Genomic DNA, 14526 nt, shown 5'->3' with positions numbered 1-14526 from the left:
TCTCCTACCATGCCCGTCTACCCAGATGCAAACAAAACTTCATTCACTCATCAGTTTCTGGGACCCTTCCTGACTTGTACTGGTGCAGAAAAATTACTCTCTCCATATTTGCCTTCAAAGAGCTCACAGTCTGGGCTGCAGAGAGGTCTTTTTTATAAACAAAAACACTAGCTGGGCATGGTGGCTCACACCTGCAATCCCAGCACTTTGGGAGGCCAAGGCAGGTGGATCTCATGAGGTCAGGAGTTTGAGAGCAGCCTGGCCAACTTAGTGAAACTCCATCTCTACTAAAAATATGAAAATTATTTAGGCGTGGTGGTGCATACCTGTAGTCCCAGCTACTTGGGAGACTGAGGCAGGAGAATCGCTTGAACCCCAGAGGCAGAGGTTGCAGTGAGCCAAGATTGCACCACTGGACCCCAGCCTGGGCGACAGAGCATGATTCTCTCTCAAAACAAACAAACAACAACAAAAATGAAAACACTGACATAGTGCCAGGCGCAGTGGCTCACGCCTGCAATCCCAGCACTCTGGGAGGCTGAGGTGGGTGGATCACCTGAGGTCGGGAGTTCAAGACCAGCCTGACCAACATGGTAAAACCCCGTCTTAAAAAAAACACTGCCATAATAGCTATGACAGACAAGTGGAGCACAGAAAGAGGAGCCATCTATCACTGGTGGGAGTCTGGGAGGACTTCAGAGAGGAGGTGATGGTTATGTGTGTTTAATTGTATTCATTGATTTATTTCAATTAGTGATACATTCACATGTTCAAAATCCTAAAGGCACAAAAGAACTTGTGCCTGGTGATGGTTGCACAATTCTCTGAATGTACCAAAAACCATGGAAACCATTAAATTAAGCACTTTAAATGGAAAAATGATACAGTATGTGACTCATAGCTCAATGAAATTGTGTTTTAGAAAAGGGTTTGTGTCTCCATCCCACATCTGATTCTAGTCCCTCCCTGAAATCAAGTAATGCAGTGAGTTTCTCCTGTGTCTTTTTCATTGGGAGTCAGAAGTGACATTTGAAGTAGTGAATGAGCTGAATTTAGTCAAGTAGTAGACCGCAAACACAGCATTCTGGCAGTGTGACACAGGCACAAAGGCTTGTGGTTCCGTGAATGCCCCTATGGCTGGAGTGTGGCGTGAGGGCAGCAGAGTGGCAAAGACTGATTGGGGCTGGGTGAGCAGAGCCTTGGAGGCCATGCAAGGCAGTCTGTACTTTATCTGTAAGCAATGATGATCCAGACCTTTAAGCTGCATGAATAACAATGTGACAATAATTTTAAAACACCCAAATCTCCCTCCAACATCCCATTGTCATTCATGTGATTTAAACTGCAGCTCTTGTCTCTAGCACTCATGCGTTCACCTAGTTAGGCAAGTATAGTCTAAATACACTTTTTTATTCTACTTTTTCCGTTTAATATTAATCAGAAGCATTTTTATAGGTTGTCAGGTAGTACTCGAATGGATTTTTTTTCGAGATGAAGTCTCACTCTGTTGCCTAGGCTGGAATGCAGTGGCACGATCTCAGCTCACTGCAACCTCCACCTCCGGGTTCAAGTGATTCTCCTGCCTCAGCCTCCTGAGTAGCTAGGATTACAGGCGCCCGACACCAAGCCCAGCTAATTTTTGTACTTTTAGTAGAGACGGACTTTCACTATGTTGGCAAGGCTGGTCTCGAACTCCTGACCTCATGATCTGCCTGCCTTGACCTCCCAAAGTGCTGCAGTGATCCACTTCACCCAATGGATTTTTTTTTTCCCCTAGAGGAAATTTTGCTGTCATCCAGGCTGGAGTGCAGTGATGCAATCTCGGCTTACTGCAACCTCCGCCTCCTGGATTCACGTGATTCTCCTGCCCCAGCCTCCCAAGTAGCTGGGATTACAGGTGCCCACCATTGGGCCTGGCTAATTTTTGCATTTTTAGTAGAGACGGGGTTTTACCATGTTGGCCAGGCTGGTCTCAAACTCTTGACCTCAGGCGATCCACCTGCCTTGGCCTCTCCAATTGCTAGGATTTATAGGGGTGACCCACTGCTTCCGGCCAAATGGATGGTTTTTAAAGGGTAAGAGGTACTCTATCAAGTTGATGGTAAACAAATCATTCTCCATTGGGCAATTGGGTTGGTTCCAATTTGCTGTCAAGAGGAAGAATGACCCAAATGGATCTTGGCTTTGGACAATGGCCTTTACATGGCCAGCTTACAGGCTCAGAGCTAAAAGGGACTCAGGGAGTCATCTGGGTTCATCCTTAGAGCTTCTGTGGTCATGAGTAAACACCCCATCTGAACCCATTTCTTTATGTGGAAAATGATAATGTATTTAAATCACTTAAAAGCTTTTTAGGCCTTGGTAGATTTCTCTGACACTGGAAGGTCCATCCATAGCCTACCTGCTATGAATCAAAGGAACTATTTGAAGACACTGGGGTCCTGGCCAGGTCAGGTGACTCATGCCTGTCATCCCAGCACTTTGGGAGGCTGGGGCAGGAGGATTGCTTGAGGCCAGGAGTTTGAGACCAGCCTGAACAACAGAGCAAGATTCTGTCTCTACAAAAAATGTTGAAAATTAGCTAAGCTGGCCGGGCACAGTGAGCCTGTAATCCCAGCACTTTGGGAGGCCAAGGCAAGCAGATCATGAGGTCAGGAGATTGGAGCATGCTGGCTAACACGGTGAAACCCCATCTCTACCGAAAATACAAAAAATTATCGGGTATGGTACCATGTGCTGGTAATCCCAGCTACTCAGGAGGCTGAGGCAGGAGAATTGCTTGAACCCAGGGCGCAGAGGTTGTAGTGAGCCGAGATTGAGCCACCGTACTCCAGCCTGGGTGACAGAGTGAGACTCCATCTCAAAAAATAAAAATAAAAAATTAGCCGAGCATGGTGGCGCATGCCTGTAGTTTTAGCTACTTGGGAAGCTTGAGGTTGGAGGATCTGGGGCAGATGCACTATGAAGGCTCAAGAGGAAACATTCGGGGCTGCCTGCAGCAGTGATAAGGCTGCAATTCAATTTTCTTTGACGTCAGTGGTAGAATTTGTCCACTAGGGGCCGGGCACGATGGCTCACCCCTGTAATGCCAGCACTTTGGGAGGCTGAGGTGGGTGGATCACCTGAGGTCAGGAGTTCGAGACCAGCCTAGCCAACATGATGAAACCCGTATCTACTAAAAATACAAAAAGTTAGCTGGGTATGGTGGTAGGTGCCTATAATCCCAGCTACTCGGGAGACTGAGGCAAGAGAATCACTTCAACCCAGGAGTTAGAAATTGCAGTGAGCCAAGATTGCACCATTGTATTGCCTGGGCAACAAGAGTGAAACTCCGTCTCAAAAAAAAAAAAAAAGAATTTGTCTACTAGGTACTGTGCTAGGTGCTGGCAGGGGAGTTAATGGGTCCCAGACAGACAGACGTGGCCCACGGACTGGCTTGGCCCAGGGGAGATGCTACTGGAACAAGAAAACCTCTCTGATGGTTCTTGGAAGTGGGAGCTGGCCCCTGGCCCTCCATCCACTCCTCATCTCCTCCCAGAGGCTGCTGTTCTTCATCCAGACTATCTGACCCCATCTTCCCTGTAGTTGCCACAGAGACCTCATCATATGAAGGGAAAGAGAGAGTAGCATTCTCAGTAGGGCCCAGGTCTCAAACACTTCCCTGCTGCATGTCTCATCTACGTTTTTTTTTTTTTTGAAACAGAATCTTGCTCTGTTGCCCAGGCTGGAGATACTACAATCTCAGCTCACTACAACCTCTGCTTCCCAGGCTTAAGCGTTTCTCAAGCCTCAGCCTCCTGAGTTGCTGGGACTACAGGCATGCACCACCATGCCCAGCTAATTTTTGTAGTTTTAGGAGAGATGGGGTTTCACCATGTTGCCCAGGCTGGTCTCGAACTCCTGAGCTCAGGCATCCCATCTGCCTCGGCCTCCCAAAGTGCTAGGATTACAGGCATGAGCCACAGTGCCCAGCCCCTCATGCCTCTTTTTTTTTTCTGTAGGGGGGGGGAACGGAGTTTCACTCTGTCGCCCAGGCTGAAATGCAGTGGCACAATCCAGGCTCACTGCAACCTCCACCTCCCAGGTTCCAGCTGTTCTCCTGCCTCAGCCTCCTGAGTAGCTTGGACTACAGGCACGTGCCATCACGCCCATCTAATTTTTTTGTATTTTTAGTAGAGATGGGGTTTCACCATGTCGGCCAGGATGGTCTCTGTCTCCTGACCTCATGATCGGCCTGCCTCAGCTTCCCAAAGTGCTGGGATTACAGGTGTGAGCCACAGTGCTCGGCCCCTTATGCCCCTTAACTTTATATCTCTGGGTCAGAATGTGATAGGGAACTCTCCTTTCTTGAAGACCTCCCAGGAATGTGATGTCTCAGTCGCTCCCAGTTCTCCCATTGAGAAGGAGAAGCCGGTACAGGACTACTCCGAGCCAGATGATTTCCATCTTTGCTTTACTCAATCCTTAGAACAACCTTGAAAGGCAAATGTTAATTACACCCATTTCACAGATGCAGAAACTACAATTCAGAGAGATTAGGAAGCGTATCCAAATCACCTGGCTGGTAAAAGGTAGGGCTGGGAATGATCCCAGATCTTTGCAGAATTATACCTCACTACCTTCCCTGGGCCATGGCTCTTTTTCACTGCCTGGTAGGCCTATTTGAAGAGTTAAACAAGGTATCAGACTGGTCTAAATACTGTAAGAAAGGAAAAAAAAGAATGAAACAAGGTAATGCTTGAGAAACCCTTGGCACGTGATCCATGTTAAGTGACCCTCTCAGAACAAAGTCAACACTCAAAGGGCAGGGGCAGAAACATGCACAGGGCACGCCGGGCGTGCCCGCCTATAAAGGGAGAGCCAGCGGTGAGTCTTCTGCAAGCTCAGTCTGGCACTTTGGATCCGTTCCCATCGGTCCTTACAGCTGCTGGTCACAGCCAAGATGGTGAAACAGATCGACAGCAAGGTTGCTTTTCAGGAAGCCCTGGACACCGCAGGCAATAAACTTGTAGTAGTTGACTTCTCAGCCAGGTGGTGTGGGCCTTGCAAAATGATCAAGCCTTGTTTTCATTCCCCCTCTGAAAAGCATCCAACGTGGTATTCTTTGAAGTAGATGTGGATGACCATCAGGATGTCGCTTCAGAGTGTGAAGTCAAATGCATGCCAACATTCCAGTTTTTTAAGAAGGGACAAAAGGTGGGTGAATTATCTGGAGCCAACAAGGAAAAGCTTGAAGCCACCATTAATGAATTAGTCTAAGCATGTTTTCTGAAAATATAACCAGCATTGGCTATTTAAAACTTGTCTTTTTTTAATTTACAAAAAATATAAAGACTATAAATCCAATTGCCATCTGGGTGACAATAAATCATTAAATCTAACACTTAAAAATATATGCACAGTTGCTTTTCACAAAGGCGCTCAACCTTGACTGCACATTGAAATCACCTGGGAAGCTTGTAAAACTCAACATACCCAGACTGCACCTCAGCCTAATAAAATCAGAGCCTCTGGGGGCAAAACTCAGACATGACTGGCTTTTCAATTTCCCCAGGTGAGGCTGCATACGATGGCTTGTGCCTGTAATCCCAGCACTTTGAGAGGCTGAGGCGGGTGATCACCTGAGGTTAAGAGTTCAAGACCAGCCCAGCCAACATGGAGAAACCCTGTCTCTACTAAAAATACAAAATTAGCTGGGTGTGGTGGCACCTGCCTGAAATCCCACTACTCAGGAGGCTGAGGCAGGAGAATTGCTTGAACCCAGGTGGTGGAGGTTGCAGTGAGCCGAGATCACTGCACCACACTCCAGCCTGGGCAACAAGAGCGAAACTCCATCTCAAAAAAAAACAAAAACAAAAAACTTTCCCCAGGTGGTTCTGATTCCACTGTGTAGCCAAGGTTGGGAGAACTCTGGAGACAGTAGTTCCGAGCCTCCCAAGCGGAGGCCGACTAGAGAGTCTGAGACATAAAGACTGTGTCCATCAGAAGGCACAGAAAGGGGCCAGGCACAGTGTATCATACCTGTAATCCCAGCACTTCGGGAGGCTGAGGTGGGCAGATTACTTGAGTCCAGGAGACCAGCCTGGGCAACATAGCAAAACCCTGTCTCTACCAAAATACCAAAAAAAAAATTAGCCAGGAGATGACAACCAGCCTTGTCTGACACAACCAGCCTAGCCACGGACTTCACATCCAACTTTCAGAGCAGAAACTCCATGTAAGCAACTTCCTCGCCTCCTTCCCTCCTCTCCTGTAGTTTTGGCTTTTTGTATTGTCTGTTTGTTTACTGAGATAAGGTCTTGCTCTGTCACCCAGGCTGGAGTGCAGTGGCTCAATCTTGGCTCACACACTGAACTCTAATTCCTTGACCATGTGTGTCCTCCCCTCACTCCCCACACTGAACCTGGCTTTGGTGGCCTGGTGCCCAGCATGGTGTCTCACCCATGTGTGGATGCTTAAATACATCTTTGAAATTTGAATAAACAGCAAACATTGTTACATAGGAGTCATTTTTTGCCTTTAAAAAATGCAGCCTAAACCTCTTGGGCTCAAGTGATTCTCCCAACTCAGCCTCCTGAGTAGCTGGGACTATAGGCACACACCACTACCACTGGCTAATTTTTTTTTTCTCTTTTTTTGAGACAGGGTCTTGCTCCATCACTCAGGCTGGAGTGCAGTGGTACAATCACAGCTCACTATAGCCACGGCCTCCCAGGCCCAAGCAATCCTCCTGCCTCTGCCTTCTGAGTAGCTGGGATTACAGGTGTAAACCACCATATCCAGCTAATTTTTAAATTTTTTGAAGAGACAAAGTTTCCCTATGTTGCCCAGGCTGGTCTTGAACCTTGAGCTTAATGGATCTTCCTACCTTGGCCTCCCAAAGCGCTGCGATTAATAGATGTGAGCCACTGTGCCTGGCCCCCTCCTATAGTTTTTCCCTGGCCGACATCCCTCTTATAAATCTGCAAGGCTTCTCACTCTCTGCAGGGAATATTAGGTCATTCATATACCTGGGTTCAGTCCCTACACTGCAGTCATCCTGATGCTCACACCCCAGACACCCCAGACCGTGCCGCCTCCTTCAAACAGGCCATTCCCATTCGCTAAGCCTCTGCCCATGTGCTCTGATTCCGCCCTCCCTTCCTTCCTCTGCGTCCTTCCTCCTTCCTCCTTCCTCTTTCTTCTTCTTCTAGTGACAGCTTATTCATCCTCTAAAATAAAACTTGAATACCACTCTCTCTACCTTTCCCTGAACAGTATTATTTACTTTGTTCTCTCTGCTCCCACAGTACTTTGGACAGAACTCTGCCACGGAGGTTCACACACTGAACTCTACCCTTGACCACGTGTGTCTTCCCCTCTCTCCCCACACGGAACCTGGCTTTGGTGGCCTGGTGCCCAGCAGGGTGTCTTGCCCATGTGTGGGTGCTTGAATACATCTTTGAAATTTGAATAAACAGCAAACATTGTTACATAAGAGTCATTTTTTATCTTTAAAAGACACATCATGGCTGGGCGCGGTGGCTCACACCTGTAATCCCAGCACTTTGGGAGGCCGAGGTGGGTGGATCATGAGGTCCAGAGTTCGAGACCAGCCTGGCCAACATGGTGAAACCCCATCTCTGCTAAAAATACAACAACAACAAAATTAGCCAGGCACAATGGCACATGCCTGTAATCCCAGCTACTCTAAGGCTGAGGCAGGACAATCTCTTGAACCCGGGAAATGGAGGTTGTGGTGAGTGGAGATCATGCCATTGCACTCCAGCCTAGGTGACAGAGCAAGACTCTGTCTCAAAAAAAAAAAGCCACATATCCATTTTCTCATTGGACTACTTCAAAAGAGAAGATCTAGGGACATCCAAAGATCCTAAGTGAAAAATCACCCTGGCTGCATGGGTCGGGCCAAGACACAGGGCTAAAGGGCAGCAGCAACACGCTGAGCCCAGGTGTCTCCTTTCCAGATGAGACCTGACCGCCTGGACCAGCAACACAGCAGAGGCAGCAGGAAGCAGGAGACCGGGCCAGAGGGTTTCTGGGCAGGTGGTAGCTGGTAGATCTGTAAATCAATTCCCCACACTGGGCTGTCACTGAAACAGCCCGGGAGTAGCCCAGAACCTGGAGGTAGACCCCAGAGGGCAGGGTGTGGGAAGATTAGAAGCATAGGCTAGAAATTGGACCACTAATATAGAATTTGACATGTGGGTGGAGAGGGGTGTTTTGGAGGCTGCAAATCAATAAATTAATGTTTTCCTCAATCTAGGTAAGCAGAGGCAATGCGGTATAGTGGTTTACAGTGTGGCTTCTGGAACTAGATTCCTGGGGTTTGGATTCAGCACATGTGACGTTGAACAAGTTGTTTCTTTCTTTTTTTTTTTTTTTTTTGAGATGGAGTTTTGCTCTTGTAGCTCAGGCTGGAGTGCAATGGCACAGTCTCAGCTCACTGCAACCTCTGCCTCTGGGGTTCACGCGATTCTCCTGCCTCAGCCTCCCAAGTAGCTGAGATTACAGGCACGCACCACCACACCCAGTTAATTTTGAATTTTTAGTAGAGACAGGGTTTCTTCATGTTGGCCAGGCTGGTCTCAAACTCCCGACCTCACATGATCCGCCCACCTCGGCCTCCCAAAGTGCTGGGATTACAGGTGTGAGACACCGTGCCCCACCGACCTTGAAAGAGTTATTTAGCCCCCAGATGGTGGGCCCCTTGCCTGCACGCTAGCCCTGGGGCTGCAAAAAAAAAAAAAAAAAGAGTTATTTAACTTCTCCGTATTTTACTTTCCTCACTTGTAAATGGGAAACAGTAATAAAATCTACCTCAGGATTTTTATGAAAATTAAATTAGTAAATCCATGTAATTTTTCAAAACAAGCCCCTGGCTTATAGTAAATGCTCAGTGAATGTGAGCTATTATTTAATATTTTATTAACTAGCATCTATGAGGTGTTTCAGTGACTGTGTAAGGAAACCACATGGCTCACATCTGTAATGCCCATACTTTGGGAGGCTGACACAGGAGGATCCCTGGAGCCCAGGAGTTCAAGACCAGCCTGGGCACTACAGCAAGACCCTGTTTCTAAAAGAAAAAAAAATGTTGGCCGGGCGCTGTGGCTCACGCCTGTAATCCCAACACTTTGGGAGGCTGGGGCGGATGGATCACAAGGTCAAGAGCTCGAGACCATCCTGGCCAACATGGTGAAACCACGTCTCTCCTAAAAAAAAATTACAAAAAATAGCTGGGCATGGTGGCATGTGCCTGTAAATCCCAGCTGCTCTGGAGGCTGAGGCAGAAAAATTGCTTGAACCAAGGAGTCAGAAGTTGCAATGAGCCGAGATCTCGCCTCTGCACTCCAGCCTGGTGACAAAGGGAGATTCTGTCTCAAAAAACAAAAAACAAAAAAACAAAAAAAAAATTCTTTTTTTTTAAGTTAGCCAGGTGTGATAGAAAGCACTCATAGTTCTAGCTACTTGGGAGGCTGAGGCAGGAGGATTCGTTAAGCCCAGGAGTTCAGGGCTGTAGTAAGCTATGACGGATTGCACCACTGCACTCTGACCTGAGCGGCAGAGCAAAACACTGTCTTAAAAATAAAAAAGAGAGGTTGAGATCCAAGATGGTCGATCACTAACAGCTCGGGATTGTAGCTCCCAGTGAAAGCTCAGAGAACAAGACGACGCCACACTTTTACATGAATTTTTGTCACTTACGGATCAGCCGATTCCCAGTGGAGGAGCCCCACGGGTCGCCAGCGGGACTCTCGTGGCCGCCGCAGCGGTTTTGCCGGCACCTTGGCGCAGCAGCTCTTCATGCAGAGCAAACGCGACCGCTTCCCCTACTGACGGAGTTTGGAGCTTGGGGAAGTCAGAGCCGCTTGTTGCAGACTCAAGAGGGAAGCCAGACCAGAGATTCCCGGGCAGAAGAGCACCATCAGTCTTATCACTGCTATTTAGGCCGCAACAGTGGGTTGCTCGGATCCCAGCACTGAGAATCAATAAATCGGACGTCGACTCAGAAACCTAATTAGAAAGGTGGTTCATCTACAATGAAGGGAAAAAAAACAGCCTAAGAAGGCTGAGTATACCCAAAATCAGAACCCATCAGCAACGGAACAAGTCCTGATGGAAAAGGACTCATCAGCAACGGAACAAGCCCTGATGGAAAAGGACTCATCAGCAACGGAACAAGCCCTGATGGAAAAGGACTGTGTTCCATTATCTGAAGTAGGCTTTAAAAGGTGGATGATGAGAAACTTCTGGGAGTTAAAGGAACTTGTTCTAACCCAATGTAAAGAAACTAAGAACTTTGAAAAAAGGTTCGATGAAATGATGAAAAGAATAGACAATATAGAGAGGAATACAAATGAACTTATGGAGTTGAAAAATACAACACGAGAACTTAGTGAAATATGTACAAGCTTAAATAGCCGAATGGATCAAGCAGAAGAAAGGATATCAGAGGTCGAAGACCAACTTAATGAAATAAAACAAGATAAGAATAGAGAAAAAAGGATAAAAAGGAATGAGCAAAGTCTCCAAGAAATATGGGACTATGTGAAAAGACCAATATACACTTGATTGGTGTACCTGAATGTGATGGAGAGAATGAATTCAAGCTGGAAAATACTTTTCAGGACATTATCCAGGAAAATTTTCCCAAATTAGCAAAGCAGGACACTATTCAACCCCAGGCAATACAGAGAACACCACAAAGATATTCCTCAAGAAGACCAACCCCAAGGCACATAATCGTTAGATTCACCAGGATCGAAACGAAGGAGAAAATATTAAGGGCAGCCAGAGGGAAAGATCAGGTTACCCATAAAGGGAAGCCTATCAGGCTTACAGCGTATCTCTGAGCGGAAACCCTACAAGCTAGAAGAGAGTGGGGACCAATATTCAATGTACTTAAAGAACAGAACTTTCAGCCCAGAATTTCATATCCTGGCAATTTAAGCTTTACAATTGAAGGAAAAATAAAATCTTTTAGGAACAAGCAAGTACTCAGAGATTTTATTACCACCAGGCCTGCTTTACAAGAACTTCTAAAAGAAGCATTATATATAGAAAGGAACAACCAGTATGAGCCTTTCTAAAAATACACCAAAAAGTAAAGAGCATTAACATAAAGAAGCATTTATATCAACAAAAGGATAAAATAGCCAGTTAATATCAAATGGCAGTAACCCTAAATTTAAATCGACTAAATCCCCCAATCAAAAGATACAGACAAAATCTAACGGTATATCTAAAGATATACAAAGACTCAAAATAAAGGGTTGGAAAAAAACTTACCAACCAAATGGAGAGCAAAAATAAATAAATAAAAAGCAGGAGTTGCAATTCTCATAATTAATAAAATAGATTTTAAAGCTACAAGGATACAAGGGTAAAAGGATTAATGTAATAATAAGAGATCTTAACACCTAGATACATAAGACCCATAATGAGATTTAGATTCAACGAGACAGAAAATTGATAACGATATCCAGGACTTGAACTCAGATCCAGAACAATAAACTCAATAGAGCTCTCCATTTTAAACACACAAAATATACATTATCCACTTTAAATACACAAAATATTGATTGGCCATTATTGATACCTATTTTAGGAATGAAGTAATATTTCTTTTTCCCTCTTTTTCCCTCTTCTTTTCCTCTTTTTCCCTCTTTTTCTTTCCCTAAGGAAAAAAATAATAAATAAAAAAGAAACAAAAGGAAAAGGAAACCACCATAAAACACAGTGGCTTAAAACAATAAACCAATGTCTCTCTCACAATTCTGTAGTTCAGCAATCTGGCCCAGGCTCTGTGGGCAGTTACGCCAAATTCCCCTGGCATCACTCCATGGATCACACATGTGGACTGGGGCTGGGTGGTCTAAGACAGCATCACTCTCAGGTCTGGTGGCTGGGGGTGGCTGGCAGATAGGCCCCATGTTGTAGCAACCTGTCTCCAGGAGGCTGCCTGGACTTCTCCCCTTTGTGAACCAGGGTTCCAATCATAGCCCAAAGAGGGTAAGCCCTGGCCAGCAAATGCTTTTCAAGCCTTTACTTAGATCACATTTGTTTATTGTTTGTTTTTCTGAGTCAATCTCACTCTGTCACCCAGGCTGGAGTGCAGTGGAGCGGTCTCAGCCCACTGCAACCTCTGCCTCCCAGGTTCAAGCAATTCTCCTGCCTCAATCTCCCAAGTAGCTGGGACTACAGGTGCCCGCCACCACACCTGGCTAATTTTCATATTTTTACGAGAGACGGGGTTTCATCATGTTGGCCAGGCTTTTCTCGAACTCCTAACCTCAAGCGATCCATCCACCTCAGCCTCCCATAGTACTGGGACTATGGGTGTGAGCCACCACACCCGGCCTACTTAGACGACATTTGTTAATGTCCCATTAGCAAAGGCGAGTCACAAATTCAAGCTCAGCTTCAAAGGATGCAGACATAAACTTTACATCTTGATGGGAAGACAGACAAAGTCATCATGCAAAAGAACACACACACGTCGGGGATGGGAGCACTTTCACAGCGGTGTGAACAGTCTGCTATACTGGGCACCAGATGTGTAAGCGGAGCTCAGTTCTGGAGGCTGGAAGGAATGCTTTCTTGACCCTCAGGGTTCAGGATAGCAGGTTAAGACGCATGAAAAAACATTATAATGCAAGGTCTGAATGTGACAAGTGCCCCAACTTAGGAGTTCAAATCAGACAGATCTTTTGCAGCTAATGAGGGGTGGAGGTCAATGGGTCGAGAAAGCTTAATTTGCTTGACCTTGAAGTGTGGCAAGAATCTAGACGTGCGGAGATGGGGAAAATGATATTCCAGGTGGAAAGAAGAGCAAAGGTGGAAAAACCAAGGCATGTTTGGGAAATCCAAACTTATCTAGCATATCTGGAGTGTGGAGAAATAAAGGGGGACTGCAGGGCAGAAAACTAGAAAGATGGGCTCCAATGTGGGTGAGCTTGTGTTTGAACTTCATTCTGTAGGCAATGGGGAGCCACTGAATACTTTTTAGGGACAAGTGAAAAGAACTGTAGTAAGGAGACTCCTTTGCCTGTATTCTGTAGGATGGCCTGGGGTGCAGAGCAAGAAGAGGAGAGGTGACCACAGGTAATGAAAGGACTGGGGGGTCTAGGCAATGGGGTTGGCCAGGGGTAGCACAAGTAGAAAGTATCTGAACGGATCCCGATGGTGACTGCAAATGGGGCATGAAGAGGTGTCAGGGTTGGCTCTGAAGTTGCCAGGCTCACGACCCAAAGGATGGCAGAGAAGAGGAGATTCAGTTACAAAGCAGGGGCGTCTGAGCAAGAACAGGTGTGAAAAGGACTTGTGGATGTGAGGAGTGTCTGGGACATCCAGGTGGTGTCCAACCAAGGTCCAACATCATGCTAAGGAAAGAGGAAGAAGAGAAAAGGAGAGGAGACTTTGTCAGAGCAACCTTGCACACAGCATTTCAAGGCGGTTGACAGCAAGGGTCAGATGTGGCCAAATGATTAAGGAAGAAGAAAGATGATCAGCCAACTGATTTGACAATGAAAAGGTCACTGGTGACTTCCTAGGGGAGCAGAGGAGGCTGAAGTCCCAGGCTTTATTTTATTTTATTTGAGACAGAGTCTTGCTCTGTCCCCATACTAAAATGTAGTGGTGCAATCTCGGCTCACTGCAACTTCTGCCTCCCGCATTCAAATGATTCTCCTGCCTCAGCCTCCCAAGTAGCTGGAACTACAGGTGCACACCACCTTGCCCAGCTAATTTTTGTAATTTTTGTAGAGACGAGGTTTCATCATGTTGGCCAGGATGGTCTCTATCTTCTGGCCTCATGATCCGCCCAGCTCAGCTTCCCAAAGTGCTGGGATTACAGGCTCGAGCCACCACACGTGGCCCCCAGGCTTTATTTATTTATTTGTTTGTTCTGTCATCCAGGCTGGAGCACAGTGGTGGGATCTCAGCTCACTGCAACCTCTGCCTCCTGGCTCAATGGATCCTCCCACCTCAGCCTCTCAGGTAGCTGGAACTACAGCCACATACAACCATACCCAGCTAAATTTTTTTGGGGGGGGTTGTGGGTTTAAGTTTTGTGGGTTTTATTTATTTATTTATTGTAGAGATGGGGTTTCACTATGTAACCCAGGCTGGTCCAAGCTTTATTTTTTATTTATTTATTTATTTATTTAGAGACAGAGTTTCCCTCTTGTTGCCCAGGCTGGAGTGCAGTGGCGCAATCTCAGCTCACTGCAACCTCCACCTCCCAGGTTCAAGTGATTCTCCTGCCTCAGCCTCCCGAGTAGCTGGGATTACAGGCGCCCGCCACCACGCCCGGCTAATTTTTTGTATTTTTAGTAGAGAAAAGGTTTTTTTGTTTTGTTTTGTTTTTTAAAGACAGGGTTTCACCATATTGGTCGGGCTGGTCTCAAACTCATGACCTCAGGTGATCCGCTCACCTCAGCCTCCCAAAGTGCTGGGATTACAGGCGTAAGCCACCGTGCCCAGCCCTCCAAGCTTTTTTTTGATATTTTATTATTTCTTATTTCA

The 14526-nt window shown here is 46.4% G+C and overlaps 1 pseudogene; it reads left to right on the top strand.

Annotated features, from left to right (window-relative positions):
• Window positions 1-4812: 4812 nt before the first annotated feature.
• Window positions 4813-5336, top strand: LOC128932169 (thioredoxin pseudogene; annotated as a pseudogene).
• Window positions 5337-14526: the final 9190 nt, after the last annotated feature.

This window comes from Callithrix jacchus, chromosome 5 (assembly GCF_049354715.1).
Source record: "Callithrix jacchus isolate 240 chromosome 5, calJac240_pri, whole genome shotgun sequence".
Classification (NCBI taxonomy): Eukaryota; Metazoa; Chordata; class Mammalia; order Primates; family Cebidae; genus Callithrix; species Callithrix jacchus.
The sequence above is the reverse complement of the archived record's forward strand: the minus strand, read 5'-3'. Positions and strand labels throughout refer to the sequence as shown.